Below are 26,903 nucleotides of genomic sequence, written 5' to 3' on the forward strand. Positions count from 1 at the left end.
ATAAAAGTCATTAACCTAAACAAATAAATCCATGCTTCGGTTCACTCTTAATACAGTGTGTATATGTGTGTGTTTTTTATCAAGTATGACACTTATCTGTCTCTGTCTGTTTTACAGCTGCGCTTGCACAATCCCCGCCCTAATCCAATGCGTGTGCATGTTGTCTTTTTTTTTTTAAATCTTTGTGGATATAAGGGTTTGGTCTTTAAGATTACAGCTTTCACAGGATATCTCTTCCCAATGCCATCCTCACTGAATGAATGTGTAGCTCCACTTCCAGTCACTCTGTATTGAACCACTCAGAGCACTGGCCTGAACACAATCGCTCTGCTGCCAATATCTGCATTAATATTTCCATCAACAGAAAACACAGATGACCTGTAAAGGACTGTGGGTAATAAAAGACCTGATGAAATTGGTAGATTGCCACTAAGAATGATGGAAATGTGTTTGTCCCAAACAGTATGGACAGTTATTTTTTACTTATCACCTCTGACATGGATTTCGAGTTTTGTCACTCAATCGGGATAGTTTAATTTACTTGAACTTATTGTATTTCTGAAATACTAATTCTCAACTAAGGTTGTCTAAAGATGCAACACAAAAGTCAATGATTATGACTTTTTAAATCCCATTCATTCCAAAAAAATTGTAAATCATTACAACCCAATTCCGTCTAAATCACTCCAAAAAAAGCAAATTATCTTAAATGTGATATAATAATAACATAAATAGCCGACCAATAGATTGAAACTAAGGGTTGTTGTAAATTGAATTCATGGGCGCAACATAGATTTACATGGGATGAAGCTGTCATCAGTTGTGTGTTTGTAATACACATTAAAAAAAGGATGGAAATTCACACTTTACACTTTACAGCTAATTTTGGTTTCATAAGTGAATTGTATGTTTGATAATGCAAGGCAGAAGTCCTGTGTGCACTTACAGGCCAGGGTCTTGACAGGTGGAGTGAACTTCCTATCAATCTTAGGGACATTTTGTGAGGAAACGTGAAACTTTGTACTTTTGTTTTCCCCTCTTTCATCTTTTTCCTGTTTTTTTTCCATGTGCAGTTTTTGTAGCTATGTTTTAGCAAATATTATATCATAATAATTAATTTATTATACATGTTTTATGATTGCTTGTGTTTGTTAGTTTGCATTTATTTGTGCATGTGCATTTTGTATTTTGAACATCTTGAAATGTATTTGTATGACGGTTTCTGGAGCCATGTTTTGAGAGCCAACTTGTTGCCTCTTTTTGTAATCCTCATATCCTTTATATTCATTTTTTTGTACTACAAATGCTTGACTAAACCTTTTTTCCCTTTTTTGTGCCCTCATCACCCATCTTTAACATCCCACTCTTTTTGTCTCAGTCCAAAAAATAAATGTATACTAATATAAATACTATAAATAAAGTCTAGCCTCAAATACAAAAGGAGTTTATTCAAATATACACCTCATGTGTCCAAAGATTCATAACCCCCTATAATTATAGTAAAATCTGTCCAACAGAAAAGGCCTTCAGTTCTTATCTGTTTGCTCCACCGCTGGACAGGACAAGTTAAAACAAAAAAAAAGTTATGTTTTAGTTTATTTCTAACCTTTTTTTCTATCATCTTACAAAAGTAATTGCAACTAGTGCATGATCGACCCCGAAGATAAAATACTCTTTATAACCAATTTTACTACATTAAATATGAACGTGTCTAAAAATTTACACAAATAATGCTTTGTGTAATTTAAATTTGATAAATATCTGGGATCACTTTTGTTTCCCTGGGATTGTTTCCCATTCAAAAATTGGTGGGACAAAGTTTCTTTCAGTGAAACAGAATGTGTCTTAAAACTCTTCTAAATTTAGTATCCTGCTAGGCTGCAGCAAATCACTCCTAGACTAAAGGGAGAATTTTAAGAATCTTGGGAAATGTTTTACAGGGAATTATCCTAAACTTTGCACAAAAATCTGGATGCTTTGAGAAAAATCGGTCTTCAAATTCAGCAGCTGTTGATAAATATGTTAGGTGGTAATGACATGCTGGCTGCATCTGCAACACAAAGAATCCTTCTCTCTCTCTCTTTATATATTCTTATCTCTAATCAGTCACAATTATTGTGTCTCATCCTATTAGTATAGATTGTCAGCTTCTCACAAAGTTGTCCCACATTTTGAGCACTTCATGACTCATCGAAACCTAATTGGGAAAAACTTGAAATGAGTTGGATTGGAGACATCTGCAGCAACTTGGTGACTATTTTTAGAGAGTCGTTTTGCATATTTTGGAAACATTTTCACAGTTCAGCTTTTGGAACCCGGAGAGATGACATCTTAAATGAGAAAAGAGCAAAATATCTGTGAAAACTGTTGAAAATCTGTAGTACGAATTTGTGATTGATTAAAGACCAATAGAAGACTTTAACACTCAGAATGACTACTTTTACTGTGCCCCTTCAGTTTAAATCAATAATAATTGTGTATTACGGTTCACCTCGTTATTTTGCAGATTTTTAGCAGTTCAATTTGGTAGACTTTTTATTTATTTATTTATTTAACATCACAATGCGTACTGATTGGCTGGACAGCATCTCCTAAACATAATGTTTGCCAAATCAACATAAATCTTTGATCGGAAGCAGATCTTTGTTTCTATTCTACAATACTAAACAAGGAAACCAGGACACTCCTTTACCTTTCACCAGGAAACCCCTTTTTTAACCTTTTAACTCTGGCGACACCTTAATAACACACTGTCCTTGTCATACCGTAATACGTGATTAACATGAATCAGCTGATTCTGATGCAGAGAAAAACAGCTTTCCCCCACAACAGAATCATCTGGATTTACGATGATTGCCCAAACGGTTGAAGAGATCCCTCTCCACTGCCACTTCCTCCAGCTCTCCTGGGGGGAACCTGATATGTTCCCAGGCAAAGCCAAGAGACTTAATCTCTCCAGCATGTCCTGGGTCTTCACTGGGGCCTCTGCCCAGTGCGACATGCCCGGAACACGTCATCCAAGAAGCATCCGGACCAGATCCCCAAGCTACCTCAACTGGGTCCTCTCGATGTTGAGGGGCAGCGTCTCTACTCTGAGCTCCCTCTGGGGGACTGAATTCCTCCCCCTATCTCTAAGGGAGCACCCAGCCGCCCCTCGGGACCTCGTTTTTTTCTATCATGACCAGGAGCTCATGACCATCGGTGAGTATTGGACCGTAGATCGACCGGTAAACTGAGAGCTTTGCTTTCTGGCTCAGCTCTCTTGTCACCACAATGGGCCGGTACAGCAGCCGCATTACAGCAGACGCTGCGGCAATCCGTTTGTCAATCTCACACTCCCTCCCTCGTAAACAAGACCCCAAGACATATAAACTCCTCCACCTGGGTGGCAGTCGAAGGTGGGTGCTTCCGCGGCCCAAACTCCGGTCATGGAACTTGGCTTTTAATTGTACATCATGCGGTCATATAATTCCGGCCGGGCACAAACCACAATTATTAATTTCTCCTCCTTGATCATGTTAACAATGATTGGGACTTCCTGATTTTGAAAAGGATGCTACCCGAACATGACTACCAAATCAGAGTCCCTAATTGGACATAGTTCAGCATTTTTGCAATTGAGATGTCAGAAGCTCAACTGGTCAAACTTCCAGCGTGTGATCAATAAACACCCGATCTGTACGTAGAGCCCGTGAGCGGACTTAAAAACTTGCGTAGCGATGCACTAGTTTACGTGCATTCGTGTGAATTGATGCAGCCTTTACAGTAGTCGAAAGAATGTCAACACTAAGCCAAAGCTCCAGTGTTAAATGATGAGTTTGAGATTTGTGCATTTACAGACTCTAACTAGCTCACAAAGTGATCTGCGGAGTTGCATGATGTCTTTCTGGGAAAACAATGTTCCCGGTGTTCTCATAGTCCATTTGTTTGTGTCTTTTTAGCCACATCAGTTCCTAAATTGGGGTTACAACATTAAAAGAGAGTCCATGTACAAACACAAGTGGTCACATGTTTTTATGGATGGAGAAGCAGACAGAAAAAAACATGCATTTAGATTGCTAAGATTAGGTAAGAAGGGTAAACAATAGGGTGAAAGAGGATATCAAGAAGTGCACTGTAAGACAGAAAGAAAGAGAACTCCCCTAGAAACAGATTCTCATGAGGAACCTGTAAAGGATGAATACAGAGAGGTAAGATGTTGATGAGTGGAGCCCTCAGCAGCGATAATCTCATTAGCAATGTAGTGCATGTTAAGCTCTCCACTGTGTTTAAACATGTGGGTACATGCAATGAGTATGAGTACAGCCGAGTCCTGCATTACCCACCAAACCGAAATGATCAAATGTGAAGCTGCATTTGGGGTAATTCCAATTTATGAGACGGTGGGAAAAAGACGAAAGACCAACCCAGAAAGCCACCGGCTAATGAGGCGATGGCTCACATGCATCCCAGAAATTGGTTGCTCTCAAAATGAGGACCAGCGACACACCGGAAGACAGAAACGTTTCAACAAAAGGAAACAATGGGGGGGAACAGTGTTTCCTTCAGACTGCATCACAGAGAGATTTGGAAGAAGCTGTCAGGAGATGCTCAGTCAGCTTGGAGCTCAGTTTGAACTAATCTGGCTGCTCTCTGTTCTTGTCATATCTGGCCACGGCTCCACAGTGCTGTGGTCCGCTCCCACAGCCGTCGATTAGGCTCGGCTAGCCGAGACTAAATTCTCTATTGAGGAATCATCTAGGTGTAATCCTTTTGTGAAGCCAGCTCTGTATGGTACAGCATATTGTGGCTGTCACAATAGCTATTAAGGGGACCACACTAAGCTCTCTGGAGACACAATAGACACGCATGATCATAGTTAGACATGTATTGGTAGCATTACTCAAGGGTTGTTTTAATTTGTTAGATAAAATGGGATTGGTTCCCCCAAGGTGGCACTCCTGGGAGCAGAATCATTATGAGCTCTGATGGCTTGTTTGTCACCATTGCATTCACAATTTAAAACAATATTTTAGAGATCTCTAGTAAAATTGTGTCTTCCCTTTTTTAAGCTTTTAAGAGAGGATTTTTCTTTGATTTTCTTAAATTTGCTTTACTATTCTTGAACTTCATAGTGAATACTGATATGCACCTAAACAGAAGTTGTAGGATAAGAATCTGAACATGCTTTGTCAAACCAACAGGCTTGCTATAAGGTTAAAGTCATTATTCTACAGAAAATATGGAAAACTTGTCATACTAAAATGTAATGGTCCTCTCACAGACACACTCAGTGGTTTGGAGGTCGCAACTGTGTTTTGCATGTATTGCACATATAGGCTAGTTATGGGACTAGTTGGTCATGTGCTGCCTCTTGTTCAAGTATTAGGGCAGTTTGCTCCACTTAATTTTTCCTTTGATAGCCCGCTTGTATTGTCTAGGTTTAAAAGTTCTGCTAAATTCTTATGAGGCTCTACAACGGACCGGCAACCTGCCCAGGGTGTACCCTTAGAAAATGGATGGATGTAACTCTGGTGAAAATCAACCATGCCCCTGATTTTTCATTCCCCAATTTGACACAAACCAGGAATTCCCAGAGACTACTTGAGGCAGGTAGCAGATAGGTAAATGGTTATTGGGGTATACTAACTTAGCGCTTTCCTACCTTCTTTAAAGCCCGAAATGATAAATGGCACACACTTGCATGGCGATTTTCTACCTTCCTCATAGGCCAAAAGTGCTTTACAGTCACATGTCTTATCCACACATTCACACGCTGATGGAGGCTTTGTTGCCAAACACTGGTGCCAACCTTTAACCACCAGAGGCAATGTGGGCGGGAATCTAACCCGCAGTCTTCCACTCAGAGGTCGACCGCCCTATTCCTGCACCTTGGCCACCCCCATGAAACAAAGTTAAGCCCAAAATGTTTTGTAGTCATAGTCCCATTCACATTCACACCTAATCATACACTGATGGTAGCAGAGCTGCCATGCGCAGCTCTGGCCAGACCACCAGAAGCATTTTGAGGCTTCACTTTCATAGCATATGTCCTCCCTCATAAAAAAATGCCACAAGAACATGTGAACATTTTTATCGTAGTGGGTGTTTAAAACATTAATTTGTGACTGTATATGTGACCAACTAATTTGGTCTTTAACCATCTCAAAACTACCCCTTTTGCAGAAATAGACTGGCTCTTTCTTCTCTAATACCAGAAGGACAATGCCGAAGGTTACCAGAATTTTAAGACCAACATGGACCGTTCCCAAACCAAATTCATGCCTACTCCCATTGACACTACCTGACCCAATACCAGGTATTAGTCATCATTAAAATAAGCACATCAGAAAGACCTACTATAAACAAACACCCCTAAAAACATAGCTGCCAGCAACTCAACCCCTCTACTGTGATAAAACGGCTGATTTACAGAAGTACAGGTAATAAATGCCTGGGAAGCGTGGGCAAGAGCAGGTTTAGAAAAGGGACAATAGCTTGGATGAAAGATTTACATACACCTACACCAGCTCCACTAAAAAAAAACAAAAAAAAACTTCTTGAAACCTAAAAGCAAAAGCAGTGCATCAAAGTGCCTTTTAACTACTTTTACATCTTTTTTATTTTTTACAAAATAAGTAAAACAAATTCCAAAGCTTTTTAAGTGCATAGCCAATGGTAAACCTAAATCTGCCCTTTTTATCTAATTCTAAGAAAATACCCACATTTGTTAAAAAACATTGAAAAATACAAGTGTTTTAGATTTAAATACAGCTAAAAGTTAATGAACCGTTAAGATTATTTTACGTATGGTCACTATTTTGTCAAGAGGAATCCTAAATTTATGAGCGGAGGGCTACAAAAGTGGGAAATATCTTTGGAATTTTTGTGGGCAAGGCTTTGATAAGTCTTAAAATGCACACACGAGGGTAAATATATATAAAAAAAAAACCTGCTTGTATTTAAACGTCATTACAAGCACAATGTGGGAACAGAATTGGGACAGCCCCTGCATGGGTGCCTTTCTGCCACTTGTGTGAGTAAATTATTAAGATCTGGAGCGTCTTTCATCACTCTGAGGTGTAAAAACAAAAAAGAGGTAATAAAAGAAATAGCTCAGAACTCTATGAACACAAGGACAGAGACACAATATATTTGGAACTAATAAATCAACACACTGCCATCTTGACAGTAGTCTCCAGTGTGCTAAAGACAGCAAGATACTTCTAGGTTTGCAATTTCTAAAGAAAGAAGAGACATACAATAAATGTCAATGAGGATTTTTTTTTCTTATCAAAAACTGATACTTTTGTTTAATCCCTGCTGCTTTTGCTCTTTCAAGGTCAGGTTTATTACACCATTTCAGATTTATTACAACGTTTTGTCATTCCCTTAGCAAAAGTACTCTTGAAGTATACTCGAGTATGATGTAAAAGTACGCATCAGTAAGGCAAGAGCTACATTCCATCAGCTGAAGGACATATGGGGAGCAACAGATCTGACTCGCAAGATCAAGATGAGGATCTTTAACACCATTGTAAAATCCACACCACTCGGTGCTGAGACATGGAGGACTACTGCTAAGCTGATGAAGAAACTCCAGACCTTCATCAACACCTGTCTCAGAAGAATCCTAAAGGTGCGCTGGCCCAACATCATCATGAGTTATGGGACAGGATAGAGAAGCAACCAGTAGAGGAAGACGTTTCCAAAAGACGATGGTGATGGATTGGCCACACCCTAAGAAAAACTGCATCCAGCACTACAAGGCAGGCACTGACGTGGAATCCCCAAGGAAAACGAAAAAGAAAAAGGGGGAGACCTAGGAACATGTGGCGCCGAGATCTGGACGCAGGGCTCAATAGCATGTGAAAAACGTGGGGACAACTGGAAGAACTCGTCCAAGACTGCCTGGAGAGTTCTTGTATGCAGCCTGCATGTCCCAACGAGGGGTAACAGGTGATTTACCTTACCTGTGTTGTCAGAAGTTTAGTAACTGAATACGTCTTCAGACTAAATTGGAACATTTTAAGTTTAAAATATATAGATAATATTTAAACAGTGAACTTCAAGTATACTGCTTCACTTTGAGTAAAGACTAATAATACTTGTAGTACACTTAAAGAGACTATTTGATGCTCGGTTTAAAGGTGATCCACTTTTCAGTGGATTTCTGATAAAAATGTAATAAATAATCAAATTTTGGATAGTTCTTTTGTATTTTTTTGGTTTCTGTGGCCACGAGACATTTATTTTTATAGCATGAGCTTTAGCTGCCTTCCATTTGTTTCTTAAACTACGTGAATTTCAACAATGTTTAAAAATAATTTATCCTGTCTAGCATAAGCAAACAGTTAAAAGCTGATTTTGGTTTTTCTAGCTTTAGACACATGAGGTGTATATTTGTAGAAACCCCTGTGGTACTTGAGGCTACATTTTATTTTTATTGTGTATGAATGCCTTTCTTTTTGAAAGTCAGAAAAAGAGATGGAGAGTGGTATATTGTAGATGGGAGACTGGGGTATAAGACAACAAAGTTGGAGAGTGATCAAAGCAACGGACAGGAGGGGGTTTATCTTTGTAGCTTTCAAATGTAGTTGTTTCTTAAAAACGCTGGGCCTGTCACAGACATACTCATCCACACACTCTCAGATATACAAATATCTATTGGATGTAAAAATGTCTCCTCTTTCTGTTGTCTCACCAAAACCTTTGACAACATTTAGCTTAATCAACATGGTTTTGTCTCCATCAGCATTGCATATAATATCACTATTAACCTTCAATTTTATTCTTTATGTCCTCCAGTCAAAATCAAATAGTTTTTTTTTATTATTTCCTCCCTGTTTCCATTGACTTTCATCTCTCCTCTGCACCTCTGCAGCCAAATTGCTTTGAGCTTGAAATGTCCTTTAAGTTGCACATAAAAGCTGATTCAGACACCAAATTATGCACATTGTTCATTTCTCAATACATTCCAGCATCACTAAAGCCTTATAACTTTAGAAAAAAGTTTAAATTGAAGTTTCCAGGGTTTAAGTAGGATGCTTCATCTTAATTCATCTCTTGTAGATATGATCCCAGAGTCCAAGGATGCTGAGAAACTCACTGCATATACAGTATACATAATGTATATGCTGTTATTGCTGTAATTACCTTAGTCTCTATGTTGTCCCACAGCCATTATTGCTGCCTTATTGCCTTTGTTTTTCTGTGTCCTGTCCTTCCTTATCTTAGTTTATCCTTCAGCTTTAGTCTCTCCTGTTGTACCAAAGTTCCTCCTCTTCTCTGCAATCCTCCACCTCATGACACCTCGCGATGGTGGTTAAAATCAAATCAAAGGAAAGACTTAATGCAGTAAGTTGGGTTTCCTCTGCAAGGTGGTCTTTAAGGAACAGGCATTCGCTCTCATTTCACACCCAGTTATCCTCGGATGTGGCACCATCCCTGTGCTGATCTACCATGTGCCTTATGAGCTGCTTATGCAACAGCAATGAGGCATTTTCAGCAAACCGTGAACGGGGAACAAACTCACTTTTTTACTTCATAACTGTCAAAGTGATTGCTGCTGTATCCTGTCTTCTTTTTATATCCACACATGCATGTGTGCTTTTAAAAACTTTATAAATCAATCTTGTCTGAGCAATCAGAAGGAAACATCGGGACAAAACATATACTGTCTATCATATATTCCAATTTTATCAATGAAAAATATGCATTTAAAAGAAACATAAACGGGATAGAAAAATAATACAAAATAAAAGATAGATTCTTGAGTGCGACAAAAAAGCAGAGAACTAAAAGGTTTATGAGTGGGCATGACAAGGAAACATTCTGCTAAGAGCCAGGCAGAACTCAGCAGGAGAAGGTTCTGCTTAAGGAAGGACCCTTTCCAATTCTGTTCTCCAAATCTGTGTAGATGTTTGCAAAGAGGAGCACCAGCAATAACCCCCTAGTGGCTTCAATAATTAGAAGTATTTTTGAAGCAAACATATTCAGCGTTATCAAGTTTTAAAACCATGCCGCCCAGCTGTATTAAATGTTAGTGCAAAGAGCTTGATGTTGATTTGACTTTTTTATTTATTTTTTAACATGATGAAAGACGGAACATAAAATGTAGTTTTGGTCAAAATTATTAGCCAATGTCTAATGAAAAATCAATTTGACTGTAGATCATTGACTGTATATGAAAACTGGACTGAGTGTGATGTCACCTACAGAAAATGACTTACTTCCGGCTCCAACCAATGAATTCAGTCGCCATTTTTCGTGATACACATGCCGCCATGTTGTAGCCTGACATCGTCAGTAAGCAGTGACTGGTCCAAGTCTGTCTGAGTTATTGATTTATGGCAATCCACTCTTGCTAGTCAGGAGAGAGCCTGTTGGAAGTCCACACTCCTACTAATATATAGTTTTGTGAAAATATATCTATGACATAGGCTGCACAGTGGTTAGCGCTCTTGCCTCACAGCAAGAAGGCCCCTGCTTCAAGTCCCGGCTGGGGGACCTGAAACAGAACAACAATGGGGAACCTTTCTGTGTGGAATTTGCATGTTCTCCCCATGCATGCATCCAAAAACATGCTTCATAGGTCAATTGGCAACTCTAAATTGTCCCTAGGGGTGAGTGTGAGACTGAATGGGTGTGTGATTGAGGCCCTGCGACAGACTGGCAAACAGTCCAGGGTGTCCCCCTGCATGCGCGCAAAGTGGCCGGGATAGGCATCGGCAGCCCCCTAATCCAGAAAGGGATAAAACGGTAGAAAATTAAAGAATATGTATGACATATTTCCGAAAATAGTCCAATCGTTGACGGTGCGCCCTACAGTGCGAGAAACCAGGAACCACCTTTCTTCATTTTGTCAATTAAATGTTTTGAATATGAGATTTTGGCTTCTTGGAGCCAGCGGTTTGTTCCTGTTTGAAATACAAGGTGGGGTCACTTAGTCCAGTTCTCCTATATAGTGAATTATTTAGATCAACTTTGACTTTTAATGATTGTATATCTTTTCATGCAGTTTTAAGTAGTAAGACATGGTCAGGACTAGTTTTTCGGAGAAACCCAAGTACAAAACCGGGCCAAAATGAAACTTTTTTTTTTTAAACCCCTTGTACATCTCTTGGCTTCTAATAGATGTTTTTGTGTTTGTTTGCATCCTGCAGCATAATTTCTTTAATTGATAAAGATTCTCATTCATCCAGGTGATGTCTTCATGTTAAGTCACAGCATCTGGACTTTTGGTCTTCTCTTCTAAAACGTTTTCCTATTTGAAAGCACAACAACAACCTTTTTTTCTTCACAACTAATTTAGAGTTTGTCAATCTTCATCATGAATTTTTCTTTTAACAGATTTTCCTGTGGTTTCATTCCTATGTACTGTTTATGTTCTCACTAACTCATTTTTCTGATCCACGTTGCAGTAATTTGTTAGTCTTCATCATCTTCTCTCATCATTGACTTCTTTTCTCTTATAACAGATGCTCTGTCTTTATGCTCGACTGCTTCCTGGTCTCAAACTGCTGCAACGACTAACATCATTTTTTTTGTCTTATAGCAGATGCTTTAGGCTTTTTTTTATCTGCTTCTTTTTCTCTTATTACTGCAGGTATTAAGCTGCCTTTTTATCTTACCACAGATATCCTTTACTTATAGTCTTTATGTACATAAAAACACACTTAAAAACACTATAAATATGATTTCTAAATAAAGATGTTTCCTTTTTATGTCTTTTTTTTCTGCAAGGGTGGAGGTAGAACATGTTTGTATGGCCGGGCAGGAGAGGGGGCAGAAGACTTTGGCAGGGTGGCAAATGAGAACAGCAGAGTGGAAGCCCAGAACCCCACAAAAGCAAATGCATTGAGGGGTTTAAATTTCATTTAAACATTATACTTTTGCTATTTTTACAATGCTTAAAGAAGCACATATGGATGATTTATATCTTTGTCAATAAAGATACTAGTATTGACTCAAACATTGGGGAGGAGCAAAGCTTATTGCTGAGGGGGCATAATTAATTTGCTTTTTCTGCAGATTTTTGAGGTGATCTTAGATGTGAACTTGCGCTTTATAAAAAAACTGAATTTAAATGTCCTAATATTATGTGAATGTTAACATTGGTAATCTCTACCTCCAGACCTCATAGAGTCCCCAGTTTCTTAGAACAGAGTGCAGAAATCACTGGCTTTCTTTCAGCCCAGAGTTGTTTTTGACTCTGAGTGGTGCTTCAAGCCTAAGTGTTACAATCACTGCTCCCAAAGGCAGCAATTTCTTCAGTGCTTAGACCAGTTTGCCCAACAGTCTCACTGAACGTGCAATTTCAGTGTAAAATGCCATAAAGTGCAACCCTCCTGTGAGTCGGGCACCCGTGGAACATTTCCCAGCCGTCGGAAGATCTCCTCAAAGCAGAGTCGGTGTGCGGCTCAGTGAGTCGTTCCGATCACATTCCCAATGACATGGATAAGTGTCTCTTCAGTGTGCATAAAAAAAGAAGAGTGTACGCAGCCAAGCAAGAAGGAAAATGCACAAACAAAAGCAAAAAGACACCAGAACTGTTTTTTGTTCTTTTTTTTCTTTTTCTTTTTTAAAGGAAGGCAAAGCGTACCTTTGCACATGGTTCATTCTTGAAGCTGGAAAGTTGGAGCTAAAAAGGAAACAGAATAAGTCATGTAAGGATGGCGCCAGTCACACGCTAACTAATCAGCCATTCATGAGACTTTTTAGTCTATTTTTTTATTTATTTTTTTTACTAATGGGGAGAATATTTCCCTTATGAACCTGCAGTGATGAGGGACTGATAATTGAGAGGAGTGCAAAGATAGAACTGGTAAAAAGGGAGCCACATTGAATCAGGGTATGTTGCTCTGCTGCCACCTGTAGATTAGATTAGGTACTCCACACAAAAAGGCTTTAAACAGGTGAAATCTCTTGAGGAGCAAATAAAAACATAAAGAAATGTGGGTGCGTTTTTTTCTTTTAATTAAAAGTCTGAATGACTCTCACTAAAGTATCATTAAGAACTCTTTGAAAAGCTAATTTGGGGGTTTGAAGTTCTGAAAAACCTCCTCCAAAGAACAGAAATCCTGGGATAACATGACCTGGATGACTAAGAGTTCTCATCAAAACGGTCAGACCAACTGGAAAGAAAAGTGGCCCTGAAAGCTGCGTGCAATCTCTGCAACTATTAGCAACCTCAAAGAGGATGAGCGAAGACTTTATATTTAGAGCGGTGACGCTATGCAAACTTGAAGGCTAACCTGAGAGGAAGGCTCAGCGATGCGTTGAAGAGCCGCGTCTTCAATTATGTATCAGTGGCAGCGTTTTAAGAACAGCTGGGGATCGCCGCTCGCTCTTGTCCTGTCTGCCCGTCTGTCTCCTTGTATGTCTGTCCTTCGGGTGTGTTTGCTGCGATGGCAGCAGGTTTGTTGCTCCTGTAGGGGGGTAGGATGATGCTCGGTTAAACTTTCAGCCAATCGACAGTGACTTTGCTTGCTCAGGGTTTTTTCTAAGTTTTCATCACTTTCGTCGGGGAACAAAGACACCCCCCTCCCATAGCTCCCTTGTAGTTTTTGCTTATGAATATTAATGATCTAAATTAGCTTTCTACTCTGAAGCTACATACACACCAGGCATGTGACGCATCTTTGAGAACACGCCAAACGAAGGTTGTTGCGTTTAGCCCATTGTTTTATACAGGACAAGCAGGGAGGGGCTTCTTCCTTTTCTTTTTCTACTGTTGGGGGTTGGAGGCTTGGTGCGAAATGTCAAAGCGGAGCAAATCTTGTGAGTTTTCCTCCTGGCTTTTTATTTCACAGCTCTATTCTGATATATGAAAGACTTGGTGTCATCTTTGCACAAACCGCAAAGATGGATTTCTTCTCCAAAACGTCACTACCAAATCCAAGTCCCAGATTGGTCATAGTTCAACTGGTTTAACTTGTAACATGTGTTAAGATTTCACGCTTTTTGTACATTGAGCTGAAAAACTGTCGTGTGAATGTGAGAGTTTTAAATATGGAAGCCTAAAATGCGCATTTATGCATGTTATCATAGACTTTTCAGTGAAAGTGCTCGTTTGAACGCGTGTTTTCGAGGGTGGTGGGAACGTAGCCTTAAAAGGAAGTGTGAGTTTACAGCTACGTTCACACCAGACATGCGACTCACAGTCAATCATTTGCTAAATGCTCATTCTTGAACATGTATTTAACATATGGTGTTCAGTTATAGCACATGTACTCACAGTTGGAAGAGGCTTGGTGCAAAATGCCAAAGCAGTCCAAATCCTGCAAACCATGCTCTTTAGTTTTCAAAGTTGGTCAACGCTCAACTGGTTTAGCTTTTAACGGGCGTTCAGTGGCCATGCATTTTGTGTGTAGAGCCCAAAACCTGTGTAGCTACAAATGAACGCAAGAGTTTTAAAAATGGAAGCCGGAAATCTGGGTTTCCATAGGCTTATCATTGAAAGCGGCTACTGTAACGCGTGTTGCCATGGGTGGTGTGAACGTAGCTTAAAGGAAGTTAACGGTTTACAGTCAGTGTGATGATGAAAGGTCCTCACCTGTTTTAGTGCACAGGTCCGACGTAAGCCTTCATCCTTGAGGATCGAAAGAGGAAAGAAATCTCCCCAGAATTCTCCTACAAGACAGGAAGAGAGGACGTTGAAGACAGATTAGAAGCAAAGCATCAGATTTATAGACCTAAAATCCAACTCTGACCTTCAACTAAGTTCTTCATGCGTGCGTGCTTGCATGTGTGTGTTTGAGAATGAGACCAGAGAGCCAATGTTTAAGTCATAGCATTCAGATCAAGGCTTCAAAAGGGAACTCTGATTCTGAGCTAGTGCAGACGAGGTGCTCCAAAAGCAGTTCGGGTCAAATGGACCTCCGTAGCTCAACTCCTGCAGTGGGAGCTTTTAAGGCTTTTAAGGTTTCCATGCCAGCAGCTTAGAGATCTTAAGAGCTGTGAGGGAAAGAGGGCCTGTAAGACCCGGGTGGGAAAAGCATGCATCCATGAGAAGTACACACTCTGAGATCAAGCGGGGGGTCGCATTAGGACATGAGAGCAAGAAGGCGTGTGAAATGTATATGCACACATGCAGATGCCAGTCTGACATGGCGTTCCATGTTTTGTAATGTAGGGAGATTGACAAAAAAAATTTATATATAATTTTTTTAATTTTTTTTAAATTTCCTGTCCTTTAAAAGCTTCAGTCATTCTACAGCCCTCTTATTGTTTCAGCTCGATGAAACGGAGGAGATAAAATCTATTTTTACTGCAAAACCGGAGGATGACATCACTAAATCTGGCTCTGGGCAACAGAAGGCTGCCATGACGGCGAGCCGCCACCAGTCTGTGCTGTCTCACCGCGCCTTGAGCTTGTGCTGCTGACCGACGTAACAAGCGATGATGGCAGCATACATTAAACACAGGATCCGGTGATGTTCAAACCTCCAATGATTTTAATTGCAAATAAGAAGCGGGGCGTGTGCCATATCTGGTGCTGGTGCACCTCCTGACCCATAAACACCACTGGATTTTGAGGCCACTGACGCCTTACGTAATGTCATCCCAAACCCATTTTGAAGAATCTGCCTTTTGCATTTGGCTCCCATGATCTTGCTTGTGTTACATTTCATCACAGGCCTGGGTTGCTTATATCATATCTACTGTGGCAAATGGTTATGTGCCACGTGTGAGAACGGCTTCACACTTTATTTTCAGTTGATGACACATCCCTCCCTCGCTTTCTTCTTCTGTTGCATCATCTTTCTTAGTTCTTTTTTACAACCGTGCCACAATAGGGGTTAAATGCTCCATTTTTTCATTCAGTTTTTGCACTCCCTCTGCGAGGCTGACCTCTCGGAGTCAGACGGTCACCGGGCCGCCTGCTCAGGAAGCCGGGGAGCAAAGAACATCAAGGCTAGGCTGCAGTTCTGGCCTGCACTTTTCCTTTCTGTCGTATCTCTCTGTTAGATTTCAGAGCTGGGCGGTTAAAAGAAAAAAAAAAAAAAAAAAAAACACCTTGTTAGCGAGTTCATGCTTCACCTGTGCTGGCCCAGCAGCAGTAATTAAACCCTCGGCAGCTTTGTGCCGAAGAGGGGGTTTGAAACTAGATCATTCGGAAAAAAGCTCATGTTGTTTCATTTATCCGCAAAGCCACTCCACATTCCACCATGATTTTTGTGTGATAAAGTGGAATATCTGCCTGGAAACTTATTTGGTAAAAGGGGGAGCTCGAAGTCTCAGTGAGGACTCCCATAGGACGCCTTCAGAGCAGCCTTTGAAACCCTTTAATCCTAATGGCTGAAGTGACAATTCGGGGCCCCAAATATTGCTCACAATTAGAAGTAGTTGTGTCTCCAGGTGCTCCGTCTGGACGCTCTATCATATCGGCTGGTGCTGGATATGATTCAGGCCAAAGCAGCAGATTATTTAGGTCACCGAAGCAAATTCGCATGAACTCTTTTCACAGAAAAAAAAAACAATTTCTGCAGTGATTTGCACAGCGATGGCCCAGATAATTTTTTGATGTTCAACCCTAAACAGGGCAGCTCAAAGGGAACTTGGCTTACTTTGGATTGGCTTCACTCAGCATGTGTGAAAGGCTTCTGTCAACTGAACTCAACATCAAGGCAAGTGGGTAAGCAGGGCAGCAGAGTGGGCATCAGATGTTGATCCTTTAAGTCTGCTTAAAATGTAGTAGCACAGTAGGGCCACCCGCAACACAGACACGCCAGCCAACAACCTTCATCTCATCTAGATATGTTGCTCAAACATCTCAATATCAGTCGGGCAGAAATAATCGGCTCACTAACATCTTTTTTCATTTGCACAGCAAACACATTTCGGCTGCGATCGTGTTTACAGTCTTGAGGTACGCTCATCGACATTTGCCCAGAATGTTCAGGAAGGCACTGCTGGCCAAGTTGGCAAGCGAGATTTAAAACAACATGACACAGTTCTGCATAAACAAGTGAAGATTTTGATTGGCCTGCACGTGCTCAGTACAGCAAAACATGCACGTCAAGTGCTGGGAATCAATCCCGCATGAACTCAAAAGCGACTTTCTGGCCTTGAATCGTTTTAGAAAAAGATTTGGTAAAATAAGAAGTATTTCAGTGCAGTTCTTCTAGAAAGTGGAACAGACTGAAAGGTAAGCTGGTGCCTCATTTTAATCCCATACTACGTGAAGAAACTGTTCTTAGTGGCTGAAAGTACAATAAGTACAGCCACATCTGGCATTTGGAGTGAGGTGGATTACAGCGCTCCACTGTGCATTCGTGTCCTGGTTTCACAAAGCATCCCTCACTGAAACTTATAGAAGTTTAAACTAAAACATTCCTCCTTCCCTCCTTTCATATTGTGCTTCAGTAAACTTGCATGGGAAAAAAAAGCAATAGATTTTTTAAATTTCAGAGAAAAATGCCAAAATGAAGGAACTTCAATTAGTCATTCATTTTTGTCAAAAGGTAAAAAACAAAACAAAGACTACTATGATTTAAAAATGTGGTGTGACCGACACTTTCCTTTAAATGATTCACACACATGGGGGCACGGAGTATTGTTTTTTTTGTTTTAAAGTAGAATTTTGGGGCTGCACGGAGTAGTAGTTCAAATCCCGGCTGGGACTTTTCTGTGTAGAGTTTGCATGTTCTCCCCATTCATGGTTTTCCACGGGTACTCTGTCCTCTCCCACAGTCTAAAAGTATGCTTCAGAGGCTAATTGGCGTCTTTAAATTGCCAATAGGTGTGACTGTGAAAAGACAGGCAACCTGTTCAGTGTGTACCCCGCCTTTACCCAACAGCTGAGTTGACTCCAGCAGTCGTGACCCTGAAAGGGATTCAGCGGGTTCTGAAGATGAATGGATGGGTGGATAAAAAGTTGCCAGCTTTCTATGCACTTGTATTTTTTCCCCAGCATTTACAGTATATTGTGTATGCTGTGCATCCCTGGCAAAGACCTCAAAGAAAATATCAGACAAACCAAGTCTGGAAATTGCAGCGTTGCTATGGGGGTTCCTACAAGAACAATCTGAGAGGCAAACCCTTGACTTCCAGACTGAAGCTGTTCTAAAATAAAGGGAAAACTTGAAAACAATTACAGTTCACGTAATACCCACATTGTGGTTAACCAAGAAAGACTCCTTTCATTCACTAATGTAAAAGTTCCAACTTAAAAGCAGGAAGAATGGGCATATGTCGTGGCTTGCACAAAATCTAAAAGTCATAGCTGCTCTGTAAGGCTGTAGAGCCAAATTGTTCATGTGAGTTTTCTTCTAAAGGCATACTGACAGGTCCTAGCAAGCACTTATAGGACACGCAAGGAGGAGTAAAGGTTAAGTAAGCAAAATCCTACATTAGCCTTAGAGATGCTTCACAATGCACACACTCGACAATGGTACATTCCATTTTCATGATGTCCAGCTTTGAGGGAAGTGTAAAACACATTTCTGCTCCCCTTAAGATGTGGCTGCTTTTGTCTGCGACCCTTCAAGGACCTGGACAACCCCAAAACCAGAAGTACAGTACAGTACAAATACAGTATTGCCCTAACAGGCGAATGTGATCAAGGCTTTTACTGGAATTTGGAAAGTCCAGGTATTGGGCTAAATTAATGACCACATGGCTGAAAAACTGGATTTTAATTATCTTAACACAACCACTACATCCATCCACATTCAAAGTCCACTTTTTTTCTGGCCATAACATGAGCTACAGACCAGTCGGATTTCTTTCTGACCCTGTTAAACACCGTCTAAGCATTATAGGGTTTAGTTGAAGATTTGTACAAACATGTGAGTGGCTTTGCTTTGGTGTTTCCACATCTTCAAAAATCTTGGATGCAGACAGCTGTGCTCTGCCAATTAGGAGTCGATCCTGCTTCTGGATTTGTTACGATCACCAAAGACGGAGAGTTGCCTTTCCATTTTCTCACCTGCTGTATTGTTGTTTTTATGGCAGCACTGCCAAGTCAAATTCATCAAAGTTGGCAGCGGGATTTAAAACACCTGTGTGCTGCAAAATGTATCACCACAGGCGAGTTTTCTAGTGTTTACTAGTTTACTAGTGTTCCCTCTCCTGGAGCTGGATCCAGCCCAGATGTCTGTGGGTCCAGGAATTTGGTTAAACCGGCAACTCAGCATAGAGGAAGTGATGCAACCCAATGGTTTCTGGTGCTCATCAACAACTATTTGCAATAATTAATACAAAGGGGGGTTATTTGTTTATCTCTTAAGTCTGCCATTTTCTCCCTTTGACACCAAACAAATCTATATAATTTTCGGAACCTACGTCCCCCTTATCAGGGTCAGGTGGCGTCCACCCCAGCTGTCATCCGCCGAGAGGCACCGTCATCCATCACATGGCCGCACAGAGACATATAAGACAGGAAAAGCTTCCACACTCACTCCTCTGACAGTTTAGAGCACAAATAACCAAACGTGAACGCTTTTGGATCGTGGGAGGGGGGAAACCCACACGGTCACACGGGGAACCAAAGAACTCCACACAGAGATGCCCCAGATCAAATGTGGGCGCTTCAAAGCGAGCGAATAAACACATCAACACAATGTGGCATGCCATATAAATTATTAACCGTAGTTAAATATTTGCAAAAAGATTTCTGTGTTTTTTTTTTAAACAGACATGGAGCGACACTGAGTTTTCAAGCTGTGTGATGTGTTGTATTGATTGATGATTTACTGTATAAAAACATGATTTAGTTTTAGCTGTTAATAAAAAAGTATCCAATTGGGACAGCTAAAACAGTTAAACATGGGCTACAGATGAGACAGATCTCCTAAAACGGGACTTGTAGGGTTTCGGTTTGCCTCTCCCGCATCTCATTTTTAGTCTTTCATGACGGTAGGGATCCATGACAGTCGTACGAGGCCTCATTCACTCAAGCAGAGCCCGACCCAACTTTAACGGACTCCAGACTAATTAGACCTGCTCCAAAATGTCAGTGTATTGACAACAGCAGGTGGAAAAGAGCAGCTATTTAATCACCTTAATCCTCTCTATAGTTAAAAAAAAAAAAAAAACTGGAATAAATTATCTTGATTTTGTTAATCACTAACTCTTTTGTGACATAACAGATACAATAAAAGAACAACCCAACAGTGACCAGCTTCAGAGAACATCAATCATAACAAAATACAACAAAATAGGACACAAATGTTAAAAGAAAAGTGGGTTTCCTGCTGAGAAAGGCTCCAGTTTATCCACATCACTCTGCATAGAACAAAGTGGGTTTGGGGAAATGAGTGAATGAACTGCAAGCACATCACACAACAGGAGGTGTACTGTGCAAGTGTTGATCTGTTCTTGCAAAGTCAAAAGCAGTATGGATTCTCAAATAAAACACTTTTTTTTCTTGTTTCACAAAATTCCTACTGCTAAAGCAGATTTCAGTCTTTGATGATTTAAATCTACATTTTACTTTGTCCTGGACCTTTTCATGTATCCTTTTAAATATATAAAGTCCTTCGGTTGATAGATTCACGGCGGTTTACAGATTCTAAATGAAAGCAAACGTTCAATGCAAATGCAACAAGCATTTGACCACAAGCAGAATAACAAGGGAGGTCTATCAGACAATGCCAAGTTTAGAGATAAAGGTGGTGTGCAGCCCACTGAAATATGTATTAATTCAAGTTTAAGTGCAAAACCATGTTTCATCTGTTGTAGCTGCAGAATCGGTCCATTTTCACACATCGGTGTTGGATAACTTGCAGGAAAAAAAACCCCAACAGAATACACACAGGAGAGATGCTATCTTAAGCTTCCCTCCTGTGTGAGAAGTCCAATTTTTCTATTTTGTTATTATGTGAATGGTTCCAAAAAATGTGCATGGTTCCAATAAGCTTAAAAAAAAAAAATCACTGTGTTGTTCAGAGAGGAAGCTCAAAAGTCACAAAATTGACAGAAATTCTAAGACAATGTGCAAAACCCTTTACCTGCCTGCTCAATCAAACACTAGAGCACATATTTTGTCTTGGTTGGGTAGTTAAAGCGTTAAAAAAGGAACCAAAAAAATAATAATTTTCAAATTTACTGACAGTGAGTGTTGACGCTACAGCATTCCGTGACTGCAAACACCTCTCATTAGGAAATGTATAATGGAAGTCAAATGACACGACTTCCACTGTGACAGAAGGGCTGTGCTGAACCACGACAACAACGGGAAAACCATGACGGCTGTCCTCCTGAGCAGAAGATGCAATTGTGGGCCTGAAGCGGGTCTAAAGTAGTCACGGATAAATGGTGAGAGTTCTGAGTAATCGCTTTGTAGGAGCAACAAATTGCGCCGTGATGTCCCACTTTCAAAGACATATTGAACTCTACTGTGCTGGAGGCCAGCGGAGCGACGATCTGAGGAGGCGAAGCAAGTCAAAGAAAGACTCTACAATAGAAAGGGGTAAGTAAGAAATATGAATGGGAGTTACAGAGTGAGGAGAAGAGAGGTAGAAATGGACAGAGAAGAATCTTAACCTGTGCCTAAATCTTTAAATGATCATTTATTGCCGTTAAAATCCCACTACAAACCTCTATTTTAAAAACCTTCCAAGTGGTTTATTATTTATGATTATGTCATTTTTAGCCGTTTTAGCGGCAGTAGTTTATCAGAAATTTGACTTCAAGTTGTGGGTGGGACAATTGATACAGAGCAACCCCACCTTCACATCACATGACTCGTAGCTAAGAGCGATCTGTTTGAATGCTCTTCTGCAAGCTTACATCCTCTCAGACTTCCAACCTGACATTGCCAGTGCAACAAAAATGACGAGCAATATTGGAGCTTTCCAGTCGTACATTTTTGAGCCAAATACCAGCTCAGACGAGGACAACAAAGACGTACACGGATCTTTTTGTTTGTAAGTGGAGGCATCAAAATGAAGCGGAGCAGGAAGCTCATGACCCAGCTGACGTGTTTTTAAGTCACAAACACAATCTTTCTCCTGATTCACAATGATTTAAAACAAAGAAATACTCAGAAATGCAATTTTGAGCTGAACATTCTTTAGGAGATGTGTCGCACTTCATGAGACAAATGGTGGTCACACCAAATACTGACTGGTTGTCTGAGTCCCCTGACCCCCTCAATAAAACAAAACTGAAGATTTCAGAGTGGCCTTTTCTTGTGGCCAGTCTAAGGCACACCTGTGCAACAATCATGCTGTCCAATCAGCATCTTGATATGGCACACCTGTGAGGTGCATCTTGGCAAAGGAGAAGTGCTCACTATCACATATTTAGACAGATTTGTAAACAATATTTCAGAGAACTGGTTATTTTGTGTATGTGGAAAATGTTTCACATCTTTGAGTTCATACCATAAAAAATGGGAGCAATAACAAAAGTGTTGCATTTATATTTTTGGTCAGTGTATATGTCCTCCATCATGCATCAAGAACGTGTTAAAAACACCAAAAACACAATTTTCCTAAAAGTGGATCTTTACAGGATTAAATTGCAGAGTACATTTTAGGTAAAAAATAGAGCAGTTTATGTCCCAACTCCTGACTTCTGTTACTGCTAAGATAAACGCCTCTCATTTTCGCTCACAGGGAACTTGTAAACTTTTGGAGTTTGCATAGCTGACATTTTTCTTTCAAAAGAAAATGAGATGGAGCTTTAATATAGGCTGAATAAATAGAGGAAGGTGGCAGAATGTCACCACTGTGGAGGTGGAAGAGACCAGCATGACCTGACACCTGGTTATTTCTTACTTTTCATGAGGTCGCAAATGTTAGCCACATATTGGATTCCAAACGAGTGTTGACTGGGAATGATGGGCAGAATTAGAATGGCCACGAGACGATTGCAATGTGCGCCCTAATGAATAGTCTGAGTCCCACTGCATGGTGACCCATTTCCCCCCCACTTCCTTGTTTAAAAGACACAGATGCCCTAAATTCTAAACAGTGAAGGGGAAACGTATTCATTTGGATAAAATATTATTTAGACAGACACAGAAATCCTCTTTGGTTTGGACTCTGGGGGCTGTGTAGCCTAAAAGGGTCAGTACTCTTTCCAAGGAGAAAATGTCACAGTGAAAGCTTTGCGTTCATAGAAAGTAAATTAACTTTACCTTAAAGGACAAAATTGGATTAATACTGAGTTTTTAAATGGACGTGTGATTGTTCTAACTTTATTTCCAAAAAAGTTCTCAAAACTGCTAACCTATCTATGAAGCTTAAACATTTACAAAATTACTAACCATATCAAGAACAAGAGAGTTTCTTTTTCTCTTTCGTTCAGTTGACTGAATTATTGACTGTTCTAGAAGATTCAACAAGCAATGAGTTAAGTTCTAAAGCAGAGTATCATCTGCAAATATGATCAGTGCTGGTGAAAGACTTCCTGTGATCTCGATCATAAATGTAGCCTTTGAGGGTCCTTTGATGTACAAAACATTTTCAATGAATAGCAAAACAAGAAAAAATGCACAAAGAAACTTTCATGTTGCAAGAAAAAAAAAGAAACGCTGTGATAACACTGCCCATGAACATTTTCCTATTTTTTAATGACACAGCATTGTGTGCCCACTACTGAGGAAGCCACCAAAACTTTTGTCAAGTTGACGAGCTAGTATTGTTTTCTCTGGCCTTTGCGAAAATCATGTAAGCAAACGAGTGTAAGTCGTATTGTGCATGCATCCTTTAACGTTTAAGACATACTACAAAGGTTCATTCACACGTAGCAGTCTGTATTCTACTCATATATGTTTGATTCCCATAGTTTAGCTAAGTCTGTTAATATGCTAATTTCTTGCTCATATAAAGTATGTTGGGGTATAAATTAATTAAAATAATAAAACTAAAATAATATGTATTCTATGTTTGTTTCTATGAGTGGAGTTAGTATGTTGTCCCTGTAAATGGATGGGCTTTCTCAAGGTACTCCAGCTTACAGAGACATGCACTGTAGATCCATTGGTGACTAAATAGGTATGAGTGTGTGGTTTTCTGTCTCTGGCCAACCATCCAGGCTGTACCCAACCTTTATCCAAAACCGACGGGGATAGGCTCCAGCAACCCCTTCGCATCATAGGTTTTAAGCAGTTTGGGCAAATAGATGGATATTTTCCATGCACTTGTAAGCCCATGTACCTATATCATAGTACTCAAAAGAGATTATTATGGTACAGGTAAAACCGTGACTTCTGTACAGATTATTCATTGGAATGTGAGCTCTAAATTCTATAGTATGTTACTTGAAAATCCATCAAACTGACAAATAAAACAAACTTTGTTAAGATTAGCAAAAGTGATCCACAAAAACATACTTTTGTAAAAGAGTTTGCACCCCAATTTATTTTATGCTATGGTGTGGCCCTTTACTAAAGGAATCAAAATTGTAAAATAGAATTAATAGAATTAAAGTTATCCATCCATTTTCGGAACCTATTGAATCCCTTTCAGGGTCGTGGGGTTGCTGGAGCCAACCCAGCTACTGTCGTGTGAAGATGGGGTACACCCTGAACCGGTCACCAGTCTGTCACATGGCCCCACAATCACACCCTAACTTTCACCGTAGGACAACTTGGAACCATCAATTAATCTATGACGCGTGTTTTTAGACTATGGCAGAACACCGGAGATCCCAGGAAAAACCCCACACAGGCACGGTGAGAACATGCATACTCTACATAGAAAGGTCCCAGATGGGATTCTAATTAGGGCCTTCTCGCTCTGAAACAAGAGTGCTACACCAACCACTAAACCACCATTCAGACCGGTTAATAAAAAAATTAAATAAAATAAAAAACACTCAAAAAACTCCTGCCAAGAAGTATCTGTGTAGGGATCCACCGGCTACTCCGCCTACCGAAATTTGACATGAATCCTCTGGTTCCTTGAACTAGAGGGGCAGTGCATTTGAAAAAATCAAAGTCCTAAAGTTGAAAAGATAGAAAATGTGTAAATTTGATTTGTGCAACCCAATGAAACTGCCATGTGAAATCCACAATTAAAGATGTAGGGTGTGGTTTATGGATGATCATCTTATGGCTTCAATTTCAAATTGGAAGCTCCATGTTAAGCTGCCATAACTTGTATTATGTGTTATGGCTAAATATTAAATTGATAGGCTGGTTTTAAAACATTTCAGATATCAAATAAATTATTTCTCTGAACACATTTAAATGAACTGAAACAACGATCAGTAGATCAATATTTTTTGCCAGAAATTCTTTGAACAAGTTGTATTCAAGGTATTTCTTCACAAGTTGGTGTTAATAATTGTTTTTTTTTCCCTCTCAGCTTTGATGACATTTTCCGTCACATCAGGAAGGACAAACTGATTACTCCTTTGGCAGCACAACTGGGCTTGTGTGCGTGAGCACATGTTTCTTCCTTTTTTTTCCCTTCTCAAGTATCTGCTGTCATCCAGTTGGAGAAAAACGAGGTGCATATAAGTCATCCAGCGAGAGGTAGTCACTAATAGGATGGAGGCCGCTCCTTCTCTGGTACAAACACACAACTGGTGCACACAGACTCTGTCAGACACACACAAACCTCCACAAGAATGAGCTATGACCTTATTACCCACCTCACTTCCTTGCAGTCAGTGTCGTCCTGCAAAAACACAAATGTTGTTTCGATTTTCTCCACACTTTCCATCCATTCATTCATCCACCATTCAGGTATCTATTCCAGCCTCTACAGTTTTTTTTTTTTTTCTAGAACTTCACCTGCCCTGTCCTCCTTACAGCCCCACTCCTCCTTCACTTGTCCACTCCACACCTTCCACAATCCTCCTTGGGCCATCATGTGGCACTTCTACCTACCTCAAGCATGTGATTTCCACCCTGTATCAAAATAACCTTACTTTGCACCTAACAAACAAGTCTGGATACATTTTTTCCCCTTCTTCTTCAAACCCCTCTTCCTTTTTTTTTTTTTGCTCCGATCCCACCTTAACCCGAACAACCCCTCTCCGTTCCTTTAATTTCCTTTTCTTCTCAATACTTTGCTAAACTTTCGTCATACGCCACTCCGCTTGATCTATTAATCTCCTTCTGTTCTTCTTTTCCCCCCCTGGCTCTTTCCTTTTACCCTCCCTCATCTTTTTCTCACCCTATTTTCTCATCCTCTCCGAGACGCAGCACCTGCTGCTGACGCTGTTTAGACTGGCAATGAAATGAGGAACCAGAGAGCGAGGGGGCGGGGACAACGCAAAGAGGAAAATAAATAGTAGGATAGAAATTGGTTGGAAAGATAAAAAGTCTGTTTGATGCAAAAATGACAAACATCAATAAGTCATTTTTAAAGTTTTCTCAAAAATCATAGACTTAATAATAGTCTTATTTTTGTGGAAAATGTGGAATTTTTTTCTTCCTCGTGTTGGATTCTTCTCTGATGATTACAGCAGCCGTGATTTTTCTCAAGCACACAATCATTTCCATTCAACCGTCTGCAATTTCATTTCCAATGTTTTATAGTTATCTGGCAAACGCTTCACACATTTTTTATCAAGGTCAACTTGATCTGAGAGGACTGTCTCCATTTCTTCTTCAGGAAGAATCCTCATTCCTCTCACGTTGTGAATTCTTTTTTTGGTGGGAGAGGAGGACGGATGGAGGAAAAAGGGAGGAAAAGGAACAAAGATCTTGGTGGTTTGATGAAGGGAATGAAGACAAGCAGACGCTAGATTAGGTCTGTAGCAACTGAATGTTTATCTGGCAGTCTGCGTGTTTGTGTGCCTCAGAGTGAGACGTATGTGTGCTTGACAGGAGGAGGTGTCCTATCTGTCTACAGCAGGATGTGATAATTAACCTTTTTCCTGCTGAGAGGACCTATTAAAGCTGAAGCTGTAAACCTTTTTCTTCACAAACACATGACACGGCTTCCGTTATTTAAAGCTAAAGCTTTAATGATTGTTAGCTCGTGCAGGTCGTGCACACTTTTGAATTCCAAACC

At 40.2% G+C, this 26,903-nt stretch overlaps 1 protein-coding gene across 24 annotated transcripts in view; it reads right to left on the reverse strand.

Moving 5' to 3' along the window:
• Nucleotides 1-26,903, reverse strand: part of LOC101165944 (receptor-type tyrosine-protein phosphatase delta) — a 227,019-nt gene that overhangs the window by 131,624 nt on the left and 68,492 nt on the right. For 23 of the 24 annotated variants that reach the window (XM_023956073.1, XM_023956047.1, XM_023956041.1 and 20 more), the window contains exons 4-6: nucleotides 14,537-14,613; nucleotides 13,236-13,409; nucleotides 12,584-12,622 (exon numbers count right to left, since the gene is read on the reverse strand). The gene's annotated coding sequence lies outside the window, so the exon portion shown is untranslated. The remainder of the gene's footprint in view (nucleotides 1-12,583; nucleotides 12,623-13,235; nucleotides 13,410-14,536; nucleotides 14,614-26,903) is intronic. The other variant, XM_023956023.1, reaches the window with a different exon arrangement.

Source organism: Oryzias latipes, chromosome 1, assembly GCF_002234675.1.
Source record: "Oryzias latipes chromosome 1, ASM223467v1".
Taxonomy (NCBI): domain Eukaryota; kingdom Metazoa; phylum Chordata; class Actinopteri; order Beloniformes; family Adrianichthyidae; genus Oryzias; species Oryzias latipes.